General features: G+C 45.2%; 1 pseudogene; it reads right to left on the reverse strand.

Moving 5' to 3' along the window:
- Window positions 1-16,681: 16,681 nt before the first annotated feature.
- LOC124608183 lies at window positions 16,682-16,799 on the reverse strand (annotated as a pseudogene).
- Between the last annotated feature and the right edge of the window lie 639 nt (window positions 16,800-17,438).

The following is a 17,438-nucleotide window of genomic DNA, read 5'->3' on the forward strand; positions in this document are numbered from 1 at the left end:
AAGTCTTTGGTCATTTACCAAAAGTCTGATAGACATATAAATAGCATTAAAAACAAATTATTAGAAGTTCTGATGAGAATTCCGGTCAGCATTATGGCTACGAAGGAAAGAAAAGAAAAGAAAAATGAATACAGAGTGTCACGTTTTCAGTGATGAACGAGAAGTAAAGTACTTCTTTGTGGAAACAAAGAATTTGCAGTGAAAAGTTGCCGCTTTGAAACAGTACAGTCTTCGGCGTCTCTATGAAACAAACCATCAGTTAACATATTCTGTGTTTTCTGGAAAGATACACTTGATAAATATGAGTTCATGTAACATAATTTAGAAAGTCAGAGTAATCTCTTCTCAAGAACATTTCCTGGAAATGAATCTGTCACTTGCACGAGTTACAAAGTAGTGCATAAGGTATCAGAACGAGGAAAGCCGTTTACCGGTGGCAACTCAATCAAAGAGTGTATAATGGAATCAGAAAAAAACTTGTATCTCAAATATGTCAATTTGCTTGGAAGTTTCAGGCTTTCGGAAACTTCAATTGTGCTGAGAAGAAAGGAAATTGGAGACAACACAGTGCTTCAGACACACGAAAAGATAGGAACTTCTTGTAGTATTGTTTGACGATGGACTAATCTACTAATGTCTCGTGTACGTCACTACTTCTCGCGTTCATTCGTTCCTTAATTTCAGATTTTCAGACCACCTAAGGGTCGGTATCTTTTACAGCATGCACGGAGCAACAACTGGGAAAGGAATTTTAATGGAAGTCCAAAATATTTTTGCAAGACTATAACCTTCAATAGCCACAGCTTGTGTGCGTTGATGGAGGAAACAAACGTGCATGGAGTGGGGAAAAAAACGTGCCTGGAGTGAGGAGGGGCTGGTAGGGCTAACCAGGATTCAGCTGGAAGAGTTGCAGATTCCTAGCGCTCTGTTCACACACTGAATCATATATATCAGCGAGCTCTATGCGATGTAGATATTTCTTGTGCACTGAAATCAGTCGTTTCTGCTGTAAACTTCATGTACTCTATTACCGTCAATTACAGGCTTTCCTTGAACAAACCGATTCCGAATTTTGTGACTTGCTTTATCACACAGCAGTAAAGGTAGTTCATCTGCGTTAGAGTCATGACCCGTTTTTAAAAATTCCGTTGCAGAATACATGTTTATCTCACTGAAAAAGAGAGGGCTGATTTACAGGTGTCAAGATCATACTTGCCTGTCAAAGCTGTCCTTTTTGGTCGAATCATGTAACACATGAATGAACTGAACTTGAAACTTGAGGGAAACCATATCCTCGTCTGTGATCTCCACAGGATCATCAAAGGATTTCGGAGCAAGTTATCGTTGTTTGAAGCACAAATGGCAGGAGAAAAATTTTCTCATTTACGCTGTTTCGAAGAGTTTTGTGCAGCAGAGGATGTTAACCTGGATGTTCCGAAAAAAGGGCTCACAATGCGATAAATCATTCGGAGAGATTTTCTGACCTTGACAGAATTGCGAGTAACATTCTTCTGTTTCGGAATTCGTTTGATTGCAATCTTGGTGATGTGCCGGATGAACTATAATTTTTCTTCATTGATTGTCACGCAAATGAATTGCTGAAAAGCACAGAGAAGGAAAACTTATTGAAATACCAGAGGTTGAGTTTCCTAAACTAAAGAGATTTTCCGCTGGTATGGAACCATTGTTTGGAATAAATTATGTTTGTAAGCAGACATTTTCAAAAATAGAGTATTTGAAGTCAGCACATCGAATGAAATTGACTGATGAACATCTGAAAGCAATTCTCATGATGGGGTGCAGCATCTTGAAAGCCAAACGTCAATTTGACAAATGTGACATATGCATATATGCACACTGCGTCTGATGTAACTACCTTTACGGTATTGTAGCCTTATTTGGTATGTATTTACTTAAAAAGTATGTTACCTCTGCCTGTTTCTCGTGCATTGCATGCCACTCACCAACGACTAACACGTAATGCTGAACTTAGTTTTCCGTCTTTTGTCACGAATGGTAACGTACGTTTAATGTAATTTTATTTAATATTGTGAGCTAAAAACTGAACTAGTCTGTTTTCCTATCTTTAACTTCGTGTGTGTGTGTGTGTGTGTGTGTGTGTGTGTGTGTGTGTGTGTGTGTGTGTGTGTGTGTGTGTTGTAATGCTGAACACTGCCAGCGGTGTCGTTATGAACCGCTATTTGATAAAATGAGTCGCCAAACTAACACAAACTGTATAACTGAGAAGTAATTAACTTTGACTGATTTAATTAATTAGAAAGAAACTAAAGAATCTGTCAAATGAAATTCCGTATTGTGCAGTGCAATGAAAAGTGCTACAGTGCGTGACGTCACAATACGTGACTTGCAACTCTAACACATAAAAGTAAGAGAATAAAAAAAATACTACATAAAATTACAAACTTAATTTTGAAAGTATAAACAACCTACATGTTCCCGTGAAAATCTCATATGACTGGATGTAAGCAAACTAACTAAATGACACACACACGAATGTAACACAGCATTTTAAGAATAAGAATGTCTGCATATGATATCAGATCTGAAATGGACTTTACCTAAAGTGAATCTGATGATAATTCTTAAACGCCGAACTAAATCTAAATGATATTCCTGTGATCTTAATGTGAAATTATACTTGTTCTAACTGATTTTTATAGCTACCTGTAGCAACCGAAGCTCCGTACTGTTCGAGAGTTGTTGTTGTTGTGGTCTTCAGTCCTGAGACTGGTTTGATGCAGCTCTCTACGCTACTCTACCCTGTGCAAGCTTCTTCATCTCCCAGCACCTACTGCAACCTACATCCTTCTGAATCTGCTTGGTATACTCATCTCGTGGTCTCCTTCTACGATTTTTACCCTCCACGCTGCCCTCCAGTACTAAATTAGTGATCCCTTGATGCCTCAGAAGATGTCCTACCAACCGATCCCTTCTTCTAGTCAAGTTGTGCCACAAACTCCTCCCCAATTCTATTCAATACCTCCTCATTAATTATGTGATCTACCCATCTAATCTTCAGCATTCTTCTATAGCACCACATTTCGAAAGCTTCTATTCTCTTCTTGTTAAACTATTTATCGTCCATGTTTCACTTCCATACATGGCTACATTCCATACAAATTCTTTCAGAAACGACTTGCTAACACTTAAATCAATACTCGATGTTAACAAATTTCTCTTCTTCAGAAACGCTTTCCTTTTCATTGCCAGTCTACGTTTTATATCCTCTCTACTTTGACCATCATCAGTTATTTTGCTCCCCAAATAGCAAAACTCCTTTACTACTTTAAGTGTCTCATTTCCTAATCTAATTCCCTCAGCATCACACGACTTAATTCGACTACGTTCCATTAGCCTTGTTTTGATTTTGTTGATGTTCATCTTATACCCTCCTTTCAAGACACTGTCTATTCCGTTCAACTGCTCTTACAAGTCCTTTGCTGTTTGGACAGAATTACAATGTCATCGGCGTACCTCAAAGTTTTTATTTCTTCTCCATGGATTTTAATACCTACTCCGAACTTTTCTTTTGTTTCCTTTACTGCTTGCTCAATATACAGATTGAACAACATCGGGGAGAGGCTACAACCCTGTCTCACTCCCTTCCCAACCATTGCTTCCCTTTCACGTCCCTCGACTCTTATAACTGCCATCTGGTTTCTGTACAAATTGTAAATAGCCTTTCGCTCCTTGTATTTTACCCCTGCCACCTTTAGAATTTGAAAGAGAGTATTCCAGTCAACATTGTCAAAAGCTTTCTCTAAGTCTACAAATGCTAGAAACGTAGGTTTGCCTTTCATTAATCTTTCTTCTAAGATTAGTCGTAGGGTCAGTATTGCCTCACGTGTTCCAACATTTCTACGGAATCCAAACTGATCTTCCCCGAGGTCGGCTTCTACCAGTTTTTCCATTCGTCTGTAAAGAATTCGCGTTAGTATTTTGCAGCTGTGACTTATTAAACTGATAGTTCGGTAATTTTCGCATCTGTCAACGCCTGCTTTCTTTGGGATTGGAATTATTATATTCTTCTTGAAGTCTGAGGTAATTTCACCGACCTCATACATCTTCCTCACCAGTTGGTAGAGTTTTGTCAGGACTGGCTCTCCCAAGGCTGTCAGTAGTTCTAATGGAATGTTGTCTAATCCCGGGACCTTGTTTCGACTTAGGTCTTTCAGTGCTCTGTCAAACTCTTCACGCAGTAGCATATCTCCCATTTCATCTTCATCTACATCCTCTCCCATTTCCATAATATTGTCCTCAAGAACATCGCCCGTGTATAGACACTCTATATACTCCCACCTTTCTGCTTTCCCTTCTTTGCTTAGAACTGGGTTTCCATCAGAGCTCTTGATATTCATGCAAGTGGTTCTCTTTTCTCCAAAGGTCTCTTTAATTTTCCTGTAGGCAGTATCTATCTTACCCCTCGTGAGATAAGCTTCTACATCCTCACATTTGTCCTCTAGCCATCCCTGCTTAGCCATTTTCCACTTCCTGTTGATCTCATTTTTGAGACGTTTGTAATTCTTTTTGCCTGCTTCACTTACTGCATTTTTGTATTTTCTCCTTTCATCAAATAAATTCAGTATGTCTTCCATTACCCAAGGATTTCTACTAGCCCTCGTCTTTTTTCCTTCTTGATCCTCTGCCGCCTTCGGCAGTAGTGAACATAAAATACAAAGCGCAGCACCAAACCAGCTAAATAAAATAATGACTTGTGCAGTGCAGTCCAAGGACCTGAAACTACGCTCAACAGATGATGCTTTATTTTTAAGCAAATGTGTTTCTCGCAGTTCAATGCGGCGACACACACACAATCAAAAAAATTATATGCTTCGGAGATAGTGGAAGATATTGCATTTACTGAATGATTAAAGCGAAACCAGCATTCAAAAAAGACTATATTGTGAATAATGAAACTTATTCTTTGACTATTACAGTCATTGTTACAAAAATTATTTAGTATTAAAAATGACTCTGGTGTGAAATTAATTATTGAAATGGTGAAGGAGCTATAAATCTATAAATTTTGAGTGCAAGCCACATGAACAGATAACTCTCTTTATTCACATCTGTATAATGAAAACTGACTAACTTGAAGCACTAAAAGAAATCCCACTAAAGCTTTCCATTTTCAAGACGCATCGTAAATTACGCGCAGGCAAGCAGTGTTGCAACATTATTAACTTACATTCTTCACCCTTCTGAGATTACTTTTTATCAGATCATGTTTCCAAAATTCAACATATTTTGCATCTTTATCTGTATGCTCTATCAGCAATATCCAGACCATTCAGTAGCGTAATGAACACCCAGCTCACTGACTTACTTCTCACAGAATGCTATTGGTAACACGAATGCTACTGACAACCAGAGATCGCATTGCTTGTACTCAAAACCTCTGTGGCGACTATTGAACTCGACTCTTTGAAAAATGTCCATAGTACGGATATCTGGCCAATGGCTAGCTCGCGGACCAAGTTTATGCGAGAGATTTAGAGCCCATTACCGTATATTTTCACCTCTGTCACTTTTCGCTATTACTGTTGATATTCCTTGAATATCTGCTATATGTTTTTGCCAACCAGTACAACGCGGCGGTATGATGTGCAACCTGCAAAAGAGAAATCAAGCATCATTTACCATCCAGATAGAGAGCTGGATGAGTTTGAGCGTCTCAGGACGGATATTCCTATAACGAAATTCGTGCCGTATTCCAGCTAAATGCCGTCCTACACAGGGAACAAACAAAACTGAGGAAAAGAAAGAGGTATAGAAATACCTTTGCTTATGCTGGAGTTCCGGACGATGCTCCATTAGAGGACCGCGAGCGCTCAGCATCAACTGCTATTTACCAGCTGCGACCAACAACCGCCACGTCAAGGCTTCGATCATTTACTGCCAGGCAATATCATGGAATTTACAAGACGTTATCTGGTGGGAGACCTAAGACCGGTCTGTTCAGCTTTTCTACATAGTTTCCATCACTGTATTTGTCTGTTACTTCTGAATTCATTCTTTTTTTTTTCTCATGAAACAGGCAATTAACCTTGAAATCCTTGAATCGCTGGAGTAAACTTAGCATGGGCGGACAGTACTGGAGTTTTCTATGTAATGGACTACGTTTGTGGCCCATTCTGTTGTGGCAGCAGAAATAATCTGAGCCATGCTACGGCTCGCGTTGGTGCCATGGTCAGGTTTCTGCCAGACATGGGGCCTCCTGGCAACGACCATCCTGAGAGGTGGCCTTTGCTGCGGCTGGCTGGCAACCGTGGGGAGGGCCCTGGTCGAAATGGTATCAAATGCCAGCAGTCTCGAACCGTTCTAAGTCTCAGCACAATGCATTGAAGTATGATCGTAAAGCATTCCTCTCCCTGGCCTCACCGTGGAAGGAATGCCAGGCTAAGGACGGCAGCGAAACTTATTTGCCCCGGTAGCTCGTATGTACAAGAGCCGATGGGGACTCCTTTGTCTTCATGAAACCTTACTTTTTGTAAAGCATTTACGAGGTGCATTCAAGTTCTAAGGCCTCCGATTTTTTTTCTAATTAACTACTCACCCGAAATCGATGAAATTGGCGTTACTTCTCGACGTAATCGCCCTGCAGACTTACACATTTTTCACAACGCTGACGCCATGATTCCATGGCAGCGGCGAAGGCTTCTTTAGGACTCTGTTTTGACCACTGGAAAATCGCTGAGGCAATAGCAGCACAGCTGGTGAATGTGCGGGCACGAAGAGTGTCTTTCACTGCTGGAAAAAGCCAAAAGTCACTAGGAGCCAGGTCAGGTGAGTAGGGAGCATGAGGAATCACTTCAAAGTTGTTATCACGAAGAAACTGTTGCGTAACGTTAGCTCGATGTGCGGGTGCGTTGTCTTGGTCAAACAGCACACGTGCAGCCCTTCCGGGCGTTTTTGTTGCAGTGCAGGAACGAATTTGTTCTTCAAACCATTTTCGTAGGATGCACCTGTTACCGTAGGGCCCTTTGGAACGCAATGGATAAGGATTACGCCCTCGCTGTCCCAGAACATGGACATCATCATTTTTTCAGCACTGGCGGTTACCCGAAAATTTTTTGGTGTCAGTGAATCTGTGTGCTTCCATTGAGCTGACTGGCGCTTCGTTTCTGGATTGAAAAATGGCATCCACGTCTGATACATTGTCACAACCGACGAAAAGAAAGTCCCATTCATGCTGTCATTGCACGTCAACATTGCTTGGCAACATGCCACACGTGCAGCCTTGTGGTCGTCCGTCAGCATTCGTGGCACCCACCTGGATGACACTTTTCGCATTTTCAGGTCGTCGTGCAGGATTGTGTGTACAGAACCCATAGAAATGCTAACTCTGGAGGCGATTTGTTCAACAGTCATTCGGCGATCCCCCAAAACAATTCTCTCCACTTTCTCGATCATGTCGTCAGACCGGCTTGTGCGAGCCCGAGGTTGTTTCGGTTTGTTTTCACATGATGTTCTGCCTTCATTAAACTGTCACACCCACGAACGCACTTTCGACACATCCATAACTCCATCACCACATGTCTCCTTCAACTGTCGATGAATTTCAATTGGTTTCACACCACGCAAATTCAGAAAACGAATGATTGCAAGCTGTTCAAGTAAGGAAAACGTCGCCATTTTAAGTATTTAATACAGTTCTCATTCTCGATGCTGGCGGTGAAATTCCATCTACCGTACGGTGCTGCCATCTCTGGGACGTATTGACAATGAATGCGGCCTCATTTTAAAACAATGCACATGTTTCTATCTCTTTCCAGTCTGGAGAAAAAAAAATCGGAGGCCTTAGAACTTGAATGCACCTTGTAGAGGACAAGTTTGGGGAGGTGGAGGGCTTAAACAAAATGCGTTCAGGGTGAGTCTCGATAAAAAAGGCATCTCTGCCCAGTCACGGGCATTACTCGCTTGTGACAATCTGTGTGATGTTTCCGTTACCGTCGCGCCTCATAAGAGCTTAAATATGGTCCAGGGTATTATATTCTACAGGGACCTTCTTTTGCAGTCTGACGACAAGCTGCACGCTAACTTAGAGCGATGTGGAGTTCATTTCGTCTGGCGCGCCAACAGGGTCCAAGGGATCATCAGGTTGCCACCAGTGCCTTCATCTTGGCCTTTGAGGGTACACGTTACCCGAGAAGGTCAAGGTGATGAACTACCGCTGTGATATCATGTCATATATCCCTCCCCCAAAGCGGTGCTTTAAGTGCTATAAGTTCGGCCATATGTCTCCCTGCTGTACTTCCAGCATCACATGTCGAGATTCTGGACGTCCATCCCATCCCAATACTCCATGTGCCCCGCTCCTCCTATCTGTGTAAACTGAAGAGAGCATCATTCCCCATACTCACCAAAGTGCAGGATTTTACAGTGAGAAAGGAAAATCAGGGAATCAAGACCCTGGACCGACTGACCTACACTGAGGCCAAGAGTAAATTTGAGTGCCTGCGTTCTGTTGCTGTGACCTCTTCTTATGCCACCGCTACGAAAAGTATTCCCATCAGCTCCGCGAGTTCCAGTCGGCTCCCAGAGCTGTAAGACTAGACCAGCCCCCTTAATGGCGGGGGGGGGGGCACTTCCCCCCTGTTGCTCCCACACCTCCTGCCTCAGGAGCACTGTCCCCTCAACCATTGGGAACACCCATACCCACTTCTCAGCCGGAAAAGCGTAAGTATTCTTTGACTCCTCTCGCTAAGAAACGGTCCCTTGGGTCACTCCCTTCCCTGGTTTTTGCTAGTGGGAAAAATGACACCGACCAGTGGCTGAAGTGCGCAAAAGCAGATGGTCATAGGGCTTCACTATCATCCTCAGTTCCATGAAGCCCTCCCAGCCAGAGAAACCCCAGGGTGCGACCGCTACGGTCGCAGGTTCGAATCCTGCCTCGGGCATGGATGTGTGTGTTGTCCTTAGGTTAGTTAGGTTTAAGTAGTTCTAAGTTCTAGGGGACTTATGACCTCAGCAGTTGAGTCCCATAGTGCTCAGAGCCATTTGAACCATTTTGAACTAAACCCCACGGTCAGCGAGAGAAATCCAGAAAGAAGACACCCAAGACCAAGGGATTTGCGGTGGCATCCACACCAATGTTGCCTACAAGATCTGCATCTGAGGACGAGGTGAAGATTCTGGCGTCCACTGAGGACCTAGATCTCGACACAGTGGATATAGTCTGTTATGAAATAAGTCGGTGGCAGCAGGATACCCTGAGGCGCAGACTGCCTTATTGAGTGTCCCCTACCTTCCCAGTCTCACGATCATGTCATTCTCCAGTGGAATTGCGGCGGTTTTTTTCATCACCTGGCTGAGCTACGGCAACTGTTAAGCCTTACACCTGCTTTCTGCATTGCCCTACAGGAACCCTGGTTCCCAGCCATGTGGATCCTGCCCTTCGTGACTACAGGGGTATTACAAGAACCATAGCGAGTATAATAGAGTGTCAGGTGGAGTTTGTGTTTATGTCATGAACTCGGTACGTAGTAAAACTGTGCACCTTCAAACTCCTCTTGAAACTGTGGCTGTCAGGATACGGATGACGCAGGAAATAATGCAATGTATATCTCCCTCCTGATGGTGGGGTACACCTGAACATATTGCCTGCACTGATTGATCAACTCCCAAAAACTTTCTTACTTTTGGGAAATTTTATCGCCTATAACCCCTTGTAGGGTAACACCATGCTTACTGGCTGTGGCAGAGATATCGAAAATTTACCGTCCCAACTCGAACTCTGCCACTTAAGTACTGGAGCCGCCACACATTTCAGTGTGACTCATGGTGGTTACTCAGCCACTGATTTATCAATTTGCAGCCCAGGAGCTCTCCCATCTATCCACTGGAGAGCACATCACGGCCTGTGTGGTAGTGACTAATTCCCCATCTTCCTGTCACTCCCCCGGCATCATGCGCGCGGACGCCCACCCAGATGAGTTTTAAACAAGGTAGACAGGGTAGCCTTCACCTCTGCTGTCAGCGTTGAATCTCCTCCACATGATACCATCGGTATTGTGATTGAGCAGGTCACCACAATGATGGTTTCTGCGGCGGAATACGCGGTCCTTCGTTCTCTGGGGGCCCCCAGCGAAAGACAGTCCCTTTGTCGTCGCCGAAGTCGCTGAGGCCAATAAAGAGCGTTGGCTAGCTCTACAGCGATATAAGCGGCACCCTCTCCTAGAGCATCTACACTCCTGGAAATTGAAATAAGAACACCGTGAATTCATTGTCCAAAGAAGGGGAGACTTTATTGACACATTCCTGGGGTCAGATACATCACATGATCACACTGACAGAACCACAGGCACATAGACACAGGCAACAGAGCATGCACAATGTCGGCACTAGTACAGTGTATATCCACCTTTCGCAGCAATGCAGGCTGCTATTCTCCCATGGAGACGATCGTAGAGATGCTGGATGTAGTCCTGTGGAACGGCTTGCCATGCCATTTCCCCCTGGCGCCTCAGTTGGACCAGCGTTCGTGCTGGACGTGAAGACCGCGTGAGACGACGCTTCTTCCAGTCGCAAACATGCTCAATGGGGGACAGATCCGGAGATCTTGCTGGCCAGGGTAGTTGACTTACACCTTCTAGAGCACGTTGGGTGGCACGGGATACATGCAGACGTGCATTGTCCTGTTGGAACAGCAAGTTCCCTTGCCGGTCTAGGAATGGTAGAACGATGGGTTCGATGACGGTTTGGATGTACCGTGCACTATTCAGTGTCCCCTCGACGATCACCAGTGGTGTACGGCCAGTGTAGGTGATCGCTCCCCACACCATGATGCCGGGTGTTGGCCCTGTGTGCCTCGGTCGTATGCAGTCCTGATTGTGGCGCTCACCTGCACGGCGCCAAACACGCATACGACCATCATTAGCACCAAGGCAGAAGCGACTCTCATCACTGAAGACGACACGTCTCCATTCGTCCCTCCATTCACGCCTGTCGCGACACCACTGGAGGCGGGCTGCACGATGTTGGGGCGTGAGCGGAAGACGGCCTAACGGTGTGCGGGACCGTAGCCCAGCTTCATGGAGACGGTTGCGAATGGTCCTCGCCGATACCCCAGGAGCAACAGTGTCCCTAATTTGCTGGGAAGTGGCGGTGCGGTTCCCTACGGCACTGCGTAGGATCCTACGGTCTTGGCGTGCATCCGTGCGTCGCTGCGGTCCGGTCCCAGGTCGACGGGCACGTGCACCTTCCGCCGACCACTGGCGACAACATCGATGTACTGTGGAGACCTCACGCCCCACGTGTTGAGCAATTCGGCGGTACGTCCACCCGGCCTCCCGCATGCCCACTATACGCCCTCGCTCAAAGTCCGTCAACTGCACATACGGTTCACGTCCACGCTGTCGCGGCATGCTACCAGTGTTAAAGACTGCGATGGAGCTCCGTATGCCGCGGAAAACTGGCTGACACTGACGGCGGCGGTGCACAAATGCTGCGCAGCTAGCGCCATTCGACGGCCAACACCGCGGTTCCTGGTGTGTCCGCTGTGCCGTGCGTGTGATCATTGCTTGTACAGCCCTCTCGCAGTGTCCGGAGCAAGTATGGTGGGTCTGACACACCGGTGTCAATGTGTTCTTTTTTCCATTTCCAGGAGTGTAATAGCAGCCTTTAAGCGGTTCTGTGCCCGCGTTCGCCTGCTTATAGAACGACAGAAACAGGAATGTTGGGAGAGGTATGTGTTGACCATTGGGTGCCATACGTCCCCTTCCCAAGTCTGGACAAAGATCAGACGTCTTTTTGGGTACCAGACGCCAACAGATATCCCTGGCGTTAACATCAATGGCGTGCTCCCTACCGACGCAAACGCGATTGCTGAGAATTTTGCTCGACTCTCTGCGTCGGAAAACTACCCCCCAGCCTTTCGCAACCTCAAATGGCGGATGGAAAGACAAATCCTCTCGTTCACTATAGGCCACAGTGAACCCTATAACGCCCAATTTATAGAGTACGAGCTCCTCAACGCCCTTGCACATTCCCACGACACAGCTACTGGGTAACAGCCAAATAAACATCTCACATCTGACTACAAGCGATATGTCCTCGTCATCTTCAACTGGATCTGGTGCGATGGCGTCTTTCCATCGCAATGGTGGGAGAGCATCATTATTCTGGTGCTAAACCCCATTAAAATCCGCTTGATGTGGATAGCTATCGGCCCATCACCAACGTTTTCTGTAATCTATTGGAATGTATGGTGTGTCGGCAGTTGGGTTGAGTCCTGGAGTCACGTGGCCTACTGGCTCCATGTCAGGTCGGCTTCCGCCAGGGTCACTCTGCCACTGATTTAGTATTGCTCCTTCAGTACTGGTGTTACTGAGCGGCGGCTACAGGGAGCCATTCACAAGGAGCAGTCATGGGCTCCATCCCACGGCTTCCAGTTTTCAGCTGTGAAGTCGTGTGTAATGCACTTCTGTCGGCGTCGTACCGTTCATCCGGAACCAGAACTTTATCTTAATGACGATCCACTCTCTGTAGTGGAGACATGTCGATTCTTAGGACTGGTTTTCGACGCCTGATTGACTTGGCTTCCTCACCTTCGTCAGCTTATGCGGAAGTGCTGGCAGCACCTCAATGCCCTCCATTGCCTGAGGAACACCACCTGGGGTGCAGATCGCTCTACGCTGCTGCAACTCTGCAGAGCCCTTGTTCAATCCCGCCTTGACGATGGGAGTCTGGTTTACGGTTCAGCGACGCCCTCAGCGCTGTGGCGTTCTCATTGCGGTGGGAGCTTTTAGAACGAGTCCAGTGACCAGTGTCGTAGTGGTGGCCGGAATCCCTCCGTTGGGGATCCGACGTGCACAACTGGTCGCCAGTTACGTTGCACACATTCGTAGTTCTCCTGAGCTTCCGAATTACCGTCTCCTTTTCTCACCCGTGGCAGTTCATCTCCCGCATTAGCAGCACAGGTCAGGGCTCACGAGTGTAGTTCGCGTGCAGTCCCTTCTCTACAAACTGGAGTCCTTCCCTTGATCACCTCTACTTGACGTCCATTCACATATACCACCACAGTGTACACCTCGGCCAAAGCTTCGTCTGGACCTTTTGCTTGGCCCTAAGGACTCCGTTAACCCCGCCGCTCTCTGCTGTCACTTCCTCTCGATTCTTGACGTACTCCGGGTCTCTCAAATTGTTTACACCGACAGTTCTATGGCTGACGGTAATGTTGGCTTCGCCTATGTCCACAGAGGCCATATTGAACAGCACTCCTTGCCCTCTGGCTGAAGTGTATTCACTGCAGAGCTTGTGGCCATATCTCGTGCACTTCAGTGCATCCGTTACCGGTCTGGTGAGTCGTTTCTTTTCTCTTCTGACTCCCTGAGCAGGTTACAAGCTATCGACCTGTGCTACCCTCGTCATCCTTTGGTAGCAATCATCCAGGAGTCCATCTCTGCCCTGAAACGGTCCAAGCGTTCAGTGGCGTTTGTCTGGACCCCAGGACACGTCGGAATCCCAGGCAATGAACTTGTTGACAGGCTGTTCAAACAGGTTACGCGGAAACCGCTTCTGGAGGTGGGCCTCTCTGAAACTGACGTGCATTCTGTCTTACACCGCAAGGTTTTTCGGCTTTGAGAGATGGAGTGGCATAACAGTATGCACAAGAAAATGCGTGTCATTAAGAAGACTGTGAATATTTGGAAATATTCCATGCAAGCTTCTCGCAGGGAATCACTTGTCCTTTGTTGGCTCCGCATTGGCCATACGTTTCCCACACATGGTTACCTCTTCCATCGCGAGGGCCCACTTCAGTGTCGCTGTGGCCCCCAAATGACGGTCGTCCACCTTTTGCTGGACTGCCCACTTTTAGCTGCTCTGTGGCGGACTTTTAACTTTCCCAGCACCGTACCTTCGGTGTTGGGCGACAATGCCTCAACCGCAGCTTTAGTTTTACGTTTTATTCGTGAGTGTGGGTTTTATCACTTGATCTGAGTTTTGCCGAAGGTTCTTTGTCCTCCTGTGTCGTGCACCCTGGAGCTTTTAGGGTGGAGGTTTTAATGTGTTGCAGAGTGGGTGGCTTCTCCTTTTATTTGTTCTCATGGTCAGCCAGCGATGGTAATCTGCTTTCTTGCTTTTAATCTCTTCTCCCTGTTTCTTGCATCTCGCTGTGGTTTTCTTGTACTGTTTTGTCCACTATAATGTTTGATGTCCTGTCGTTCCTCTGGTTCTTCGTTTCTCCTGTTATTGTGCCGTACATCTTCTTTGTTTCCTTCTTTCCCTTGGGTAATTGTTCTATTAGGAACAAGGGACCGGTGACCTCGTAGTTTGGTCCCATCCCCCCCCCCCCCCTTTTAAACCAACCAACCAATCTAAGTGAAGTCTAAACAGAGAGGTTAGTATTGTGACTTATTCATAGCTATTAAGACTTTCTAGCTCCTTTCCTCATAATTATTTACAAAATAAACTGAACAGCACATATAAACTTTTGCACCAACTACAAATCTGTGAACATATGCAGATGGGGTGGTAGGTGTGACGTCATGTGTCGGTACTTTTAATTCCAAAAGAGGTACCTGCAGTGCCAAAGGAAAGTTCCTGCCTCATTAGAGTTTGACAGATCCGCATGTAGAGCGAGTCACATACACCAATGGCTCTATCATCAAAATCATATCGTAGTTCAAGAGATATAATGTCACAAACATTGAAATACCTGAAAAACTTTTATTAAAACAGCACCCAAGTCACACATACTATACGCATCCTTTGTTTGATAATTAACTGATTAATCAGACTTCTGAAGCTATTTTATTCTTTGGTAGTTCGATTCTTTAAATAATAGGTGGTGGGGGAGGAGAGAAGAGGATTACTGCTACATTATATATCAGCGACGAATTGAGTATATATGCTTTGTAATCATTTACTGTTAGAACACGTGGTACTTGGTACTCATGATAGTTTCCTGAGTTACTTTCTCGCATCGCTCAGGAATGTATTGGAACAATGTGTGCTGGAGAGATATAAGACAGTGACACCCTGAAGATATGAAGCTCACTTTACGTGTGACAGGATTTGATATGGAAAAAGAGTTACCTGCTGTGGGAAGTGGAACAGAATCACCGAAGTCAGTACGGAGAAAAGGGCTGAATAACTATTCAGTCTATTTGGAGAGACACGATATTGCACTGGAACGAAAAACTGATAGTTTATGCCACATTCAGTCAGGCCTTTGCTAGTTTACGCGTTGAATCTTGCATTTTGAAAGCGACACAGGCCATCACAATAGCTAAATGCTGAACCTGCCAGGGTGATGTCGCTGTGTGAGCTGGAAACGTTGTGTCGGAGGAATCACAAAGGACGCCGCCCGCGGCTAACTTTGCTTCTCTTCTTCTCCTCCCCTCCCTCCCTTCACCAACCTAAAGGGAAGCCTCTCCGGCTGAAAACGAGCTGGTTCTCAGCAGGCAAAGTTCCTCAAATCACAACCGATCTGTCTGCTCTCCTCCACTGCGGGAGAAATTTCAGTACTTTACGAGGAAAGTGGTGTGTTTCAGGCATAACAAATAACGCAATATTGAACCGCGTATACTGTGCGTTTTGATTTTCTATTAAAACTGTAGGTAATTCCAAAGATAGCAAGAGCCAACAAGTGCAAGAATTATCGTACAATCATCTTACCATCTCATGCATTCAATCTACTGACAAGAATAATGTAGAGGGGATTGCCAAAGAAAATTGAGGAGATGTCAGATGACTATCAGTTTGCTTAACAGAAGGTAAAGGCACCAGAGAGGCATTTCTTACGATGCAGTTGATAATGGAAGCAAGATTAAAGAAAAATCAAGACACGTTTACAGGGTTTGTCAACCTAGAGAAAGCGTTCGATAATGTCAAATGGTGCAAGATGTTCGAAATTTTGAGAAAAATAGGTGTAAACTATAGGAAAAGGTAGGTAATATACAACATGTTTAAGAACGAAGTGGCAAGAATAAGAGTGGCAGACCAAGAACTAACTGCTCGGATTAAAAATGGTGTAAGACATGGATGTAGTCTTTAGCCCCTACCGTTCAGTCTGTACATCGAAGAAACAATGATTGAAATAAGAGAAAAATTCAAGAGTGGAATTAAAATTCAAGGTGAAAAGTGATCAATCATAAAATTAGCTGATGACATTGCTGTCATAAGTGAAAAAGAAGAAGAATTACAGGATGAGTTGAATGGAATCGAAAGTTCAGTGAGTACAGAATATGGATTAAGAGTAAATTGAAGAAATACGAAAGTTTTCAGTGGTACTAAGCCACAGTTAAATAGAATTGTTTGAAAGAATACACATCCATTTGGTTGTACATTACTGTATTACTCTTCGGTATTGAGCACAACATTCTTAGACCTTTAACATTTTGCTGTGTACTGTGCAGAAGGACAAATACAGAGCTCAACACATTTGCTTAACAATGAGTCTTACCTGCTTTGGGCTGACTTTACCAGAAATGAGTAACTTAACCTAACCTCCTCCCGAACAGGCCATGAAGGCCCAAAGGTTCCAAGCGGCCGCTGTGTCATCCTCAGCCCACAGGCGTCACTGGATGCGGATATGGAGGGGCACGTGGTCAGCATACCGCTCTCTCCGCCGTATGTCAGTATCCGAGACCGGAGCCGCTGCTTCTCAATCAAGTAGCTCCTCAGTTTGCCTCACAAGAGCTGAGTGCACCCCGATTGCCAACAGCGCTCGGCAGACCGGATGGTCACCCATCCAAGTGCTAACCCAGCCCGATAGCGCTTATCTTCGGTGATCAGACGGGAACCGGTGGTACCACTGCGGCAAGGCCGTTGTCTACCAGAAATGAGTGCATCGCTACACGATGTTAATTTTGTGTCATTTATATCAATTCTAAACAAATGTGTTGAACTGTGTATTTCTCATCCTGCACAGTGCAGAGCAAAACCATGTGAATTGCGTAAGAATACTGAACTCGATAATTTTGTGAAAGCTGAAATCTAGATTGTACGGAGGAAGAATAATACAATAATATAGAGTCAAATGGTGATGTGAAAGACGTGAGTAATGAGAAGTAGTAGAAATGAGAGCACAGGAAAATTTAACATCACGAATGGTGATCTCGAAGTAGATGAAGACGACGAAATCTACTGCGTAGACAGCAAAATAACTCATTGTGGCTGGAGAAGGAGAACACAGAAAAGGAGACTGGCACTGGTAAAAAGACGTTCCTGGCCAAGTGAAATCTACTGGTATCAAACATAGGCCCTAACATGAGAAACAGATTTCTGAGATTGTACGTTTAGAGCACGGCATGGACTATGGGAAATCCCGAACAGAAGAGAATCGAAGTATACGAGATGTGGTACAATAGAAGATCGTTTAATATTAGGTGGACTGATAAGCTAAGGAATGAGGTGGTTCTCGGGAGATCGACGAGGAACGGAGTATATGGAAAACAACAAAAATAATAAGG

The sequence above is a fragment of the Schistocerca americana genome, chromosome 3 (assembly GCF_021461395.2).
Source record: "Schistocerca americana isolate TAMUIC-IGC-003095 chromosome 3, iqSchAmer2.1, whole genome shotgun sequence".
Classification (NCBI taxonomy): Eukaryota; Metazoa; Arthropoda; class Insecta; order Orthoptera; family Acrididae; genus Schistocerca; species Schistocerca americana.